This window comes from Nicotiana sylvestris, chromosome 5, assembly GCF_000393655.2.
Source record: "Nicotiana sylvestris chromosome 5, ASM39365v2, whole genome shotgun sequence".
NCBI classification, from domain to species: domain Eukaryota; kingdom Viridiplantae; phylum Streptophyta; class Magnoliopsida; order Solanales; family Solanaceae; genus Nicotiana; species Nicotiana sylvestris.
This window is the reverse complement of record NC_091061.1, coordinates 9,716,350-9,720,881: the sequence shown is the minus strand read 5'-3', so window position 1 is coordinate 9,720,881 and position 4,532 is coordinate 9,716,350. Positions and strand designations below refer to the sequence as shown.

Here is a 4,532-nt window from a genome sequence, read left to right as displayed (position 1 = left end):
TGCAACTAACACAGCTGATGCTTTCTTCACTTGAAGGGTACGTTATCAGAATTCCAATGGTAGCTCTTACACTAATTTGTAATTACAAAAATAGCCCCACTTCTTTCGATTGTGGTTAATTTTGATTTATATTTTTGACATTTCATCTTGTCCTTTTGTGAGGGAAAAAGACGTTATGGTGGTTAGTTGTCTTTATAAAAGTCTTAATTTTGCATTTTAGATGGTGGAAAACTGGATATTCTAACCAGGGAAAAAAAAAAGGAAATTCACAATACTTATAAAACTGCTATAGCAACAACAAATATAGAGCCTTAAATCCACCTTTATATATATTTTTACTAATATTATATATTTTTTACTAATATTATGTATTTTACCTAATATAAAATAGTTTTCTGGTGTAGTTGGTTGTTGTTTACCTAATGTTAATATTTTTTATATATTTTATGTTACTTTTTTATAAAATATTTAATAATTTACGTGTTACATATGTTGGGAATTTTTTAACATTGTTTTTTACTTTTTAAATTACTTTTCTTATTTTTTATTATATATATATATATATATATAATAATAATTATTTTTCAAAAGATTATTTACTGTAAATTTAAATTCTTTATAAATAGTAATATCATAACAAAATTAATTTTTCTAATATTAGAAATTATTTCCTTACATTTTCTTTTGATATATAAATCTCTAATACGATGAAAGATTCCTATCAAACATTACCAAAACTGATATGATTAAAATTTAATGCCGACTAATATTAAAAAATGTATAAGCAGTAGTATTTTTATTGGGCAGATTTACATGATACTCTGTTTTTATTTGAGTTAATACCCTAAAATTCCCTTAAACTGTCAAATTTTTGTCAGTTTAAGGAGGTTTTAGGGTATTAATTCTTTTTATTTTGAAATATTTGGAAATCTTATCTAACTTTTCCCTGGAACTATATATGGTCAAATTGGGTATTTTGAAGCGTACAGCATACGTATAATACCATAGTAAAGTAGTTGGGTAAGTACCTAATCAATTTAAAAATTCCTTAAGCATTATCCACTCCATGCCTCTATTTTATTTTTCAGTTTTGTTGTAGAATATAAGTTAACCTAAGTTTTGGGTAATTTAAGTTGAGCTTCACAACTACAGTCAAACCTCTTTATAACAGCCTCGTTTGTTCCGAATATTTTTGAATGTTATAGTGAAGTGTTGTAACATAACATGAAATTGGTTCCGAAAAATCATGACTTTTATAGTGAAGTGTTGTTATATAGGGATGATGTTATAGAGAGGTCTGACCGTACATATTGATCTCATATGTGGTCATCACATCAAACGAGTAATAGTCTGTCTGGCCAAGCTTCTAATCAGCTTATTTTGAGAAGTGTTTTTTCTTAAAGTGTTTTTCTCAAAAGTACTTTCGATGAGAAATAATTTGTGTTTGGTTAATTAATTTCAAAAGCACTTCTGAGCAGCAATTAGCGTTTCGTCAAGCTTCTAAAAAGTGCTTCTAATTGTATTTTTCTCGAAAGTGTTTTTCATAAAAGTGTTTTAGGGGAGAATTTACTTATTCTGCTTCTTCTCAAAAGCACCTTTTTTCCTTTCAAGAGTTTGGCCAAACGCTTCAACTTTGAAAAAAAAACACTAGATTTAAAGAAGCTTGGCCAAACGGGCTAAAAAATAATGGAGAAAAGTTCAAGAATGGATTTTCACCTGATTCGATCGAATCCGCACCAAAATAAACAGTTCATTACTAAGCGGAGTCGGTTGTTGTACACATTCAATGAATTTTTTTTTTTTTTTATAAAGTCTTATCATATTTCCTATAACTGAGAGAACAGACCCGTCTCTTTCTTCTCTGCTGAATCAAAAAGGCAACAGTTGGAATTTGGAGGAGATAAGTGACAAAAAAATAAAGTACTACACTTGGCTTCGCCCGGACTCGAACCGGAGACCTTCAGTGTGTTAGACTGACGTGATAACCAACTACACCACGAAACCATTTGATGACAATATTATGCTCAGTAAACTATTTAAGGATGTTTCAGCTGACTTTACTAACAATAATAGCGACATCTAAATTTAAAAATATTATAAATTAGATGCAGAATCTCATTTTTCACTTTAATACTACGAGCATCACTTCATTACTTTGAATTTGTCTTATATTTTCATAATCATTTTGTCATACATTATTTCCCAACAACCGGAATAATTAGCAAAATGTTGATCCTGACCAATCAGCATTTTTTACGAGTGAATTATCATGTTAAGTTAAAAAAATGGAAAGAGGTGTAATACCTTTGTAATTATCCTATCAAAGGACAATTAATGAACAGATCACAGATGCTTTGTGTGTGACTGTGTGTTTCTTAAATAATTAATTTTACTTTGTCCCCGGGGTGGGTGGTGGGGGGTGTGGGGATTTTGGAAGCTTATCATTTTGGAGGTATTTAGACTAATATATACTAGATCTTTTTTGTCACATTCATCGGCTTTAATGATTTATTTTGGACATATTCACTTTGGACTTATTACACATTATTAGATATGAGCTAATTCAATTTAATCACTAAATTTAATCCAGAGCTTTGTCTCTTCACATAACTCATAATGTTCAATCTTTTTAATCCAAAAGATAAACAGATCACTATATGATAATATTGTTTTCTTTAGTTTGAAAGTGTTAACCGTATAATTCAGTTGGCAAACCTACAGTAGTTCTTGCTGCTATATATGTTCGATCATACTAATTAATTACTACGTAATAATAATGCTAAGTTAAATAGTGAATAACATAATCAATATTACTATTATGTATATCATGAAAGTAAGTGTTATAAATGGGTATATAATGAAACTTCCCTTCTGTGAACTTATGGACATAAATGGCAGATCGCTTTGATTGATGGACTGGAAGGCGAAACAAGTTCGGCCGCCTAATTGGATATGCACATTTTCGTAACTACAATTTGTAAGCACGTGATTTTTGCTCCACGAACAATCACTCCAAAAGAAATCAAAAAAAATAATAAATGGCATCGCGGTACAATTTTCACGTGACATGTGCTGGTAGTCATTTGTGTTTCTGTCCATTTTTCATTGAATCTTATCGAACAAAATACAAAATATGTATGCCATGTGTAATTAAGCCATAATTCGGTCATTAAAAGAAAATTCACAAAAAATATGCATCTTTTATTCTAGGCTGTGATTTAACCATTTAAAGAATTTTTAATATGTGTGTGATAATTGTGTTAAGTGTTGATTAATGTGTGTTTTAAATTCATTTTAATTTAGTTGTATTTTAAAGTTAGAAAACAAAGGAAAAGAGTGCAAATTATTTAGAAAATCGGATTGGGCCTATTTGTTTCAAAAATTTTGAGGCCCAGAAGCAGCCCAAGTCAGCCAGCCCAAGACCCATCCTCAGGCCACCAAAACGACGTAGTTCAACCCCAAAACTACGCCGTTTCAGAGACGGTTCATCTCAGCCGTTCCAACCAGTCCAATCCAACGGCCAGGATCATACCCCAGATCCGTGTAACATGACCCGGTCCATCCCCCTTACCCGGTCAACCCAACCCCTCACTTAAACCAAAACGACCCCGTTCCCATACCAAACGACCCCGTCCTGTCACTCACCAGTAGATCCAAGCCGTTGAGATCACTTGATCTAACGGCCCTGATCTATCTTCCCCTTCCGTATATAAACCTTTCATCACGCCTCACGCCCCCTATCCAAACACCCCCCGGTTCCATCGTCCCCAAGAGCCCAACCCTAATGTCCTAAACCCTAGCCGCCACCCTTCACCTTCACTGTAAAGCCGGCGGCAAGGATGCCGGTGACTGCCAAAACAACACCCCCGATACATCCAACCACCCTGGACACGAATCCACCAACCATGTACCTCGAATCACACTCCATCATCTCGAATCTTGATTTGAAGATTCGAGACCAAACCCCGATCTACACCAAACCAACCCAAACTCACACTGGACAACCCCTTTGACCTCCCTCGTGACCAAACCAAGCTTGGTTTGGTCCGAATCTACCCACAAATCTTAAAATCCCAAATCTGAAGATTCAAACTCTGGAATACAAGAACCTGGGGAATCCGGTCAGTTTCATGGGGATTTTGGGACCTAATAGGCTTTAATCAAGGTGTTCTCGGTCGAGAACACCCCGATTAAGGTTTGTTCGGCCTCAAATGGTCAAAACTGGTTCAGGTCTGGTCCGTTCTTGGTTAAGCTCCCACAGTAAGTTTTCCTTTTTCTTTTCTGTTTTATTTGAGTACTGGTTAAGTTTGTTAGCATGTTCTGTTGTGATTATCTAGTATTTCTGGTATTTTTATTCCAATTTCTTCCGTCTTTGTAAGGCCTTTTATTTGGTCGATTGTTTTCTGTGCATGTTTGAATATATTCTGTGATATATATGTTCGATTAGATTAGTCGTCGCATAAATAATTCATATGACCTCCCAGTATTGTGCAATGTTGTCTGAAGTTATTCAGGACCCCGTACGTATTGTT

General features: G+C 33.9%; 1 non-coding gene across 1 annotated transcript; it reads right to left on the bottom strand.

Annotated features, from left to right (window-relative positions):
• Positions 1-1,930: 1,930 nt before the first annotated feature.
• TRNAV-AAC (transfer RNA valine (anticodon AAC)) lies at positions 1,931-2,004 on the bottom strand. The gene has a single exon. It is a non-coding gene; the product is annotated as a tRNA-Val (tRNA).
• Between the last annotated feature and the right edge of the window lie 2,528 nt (positions 2,005-4,532).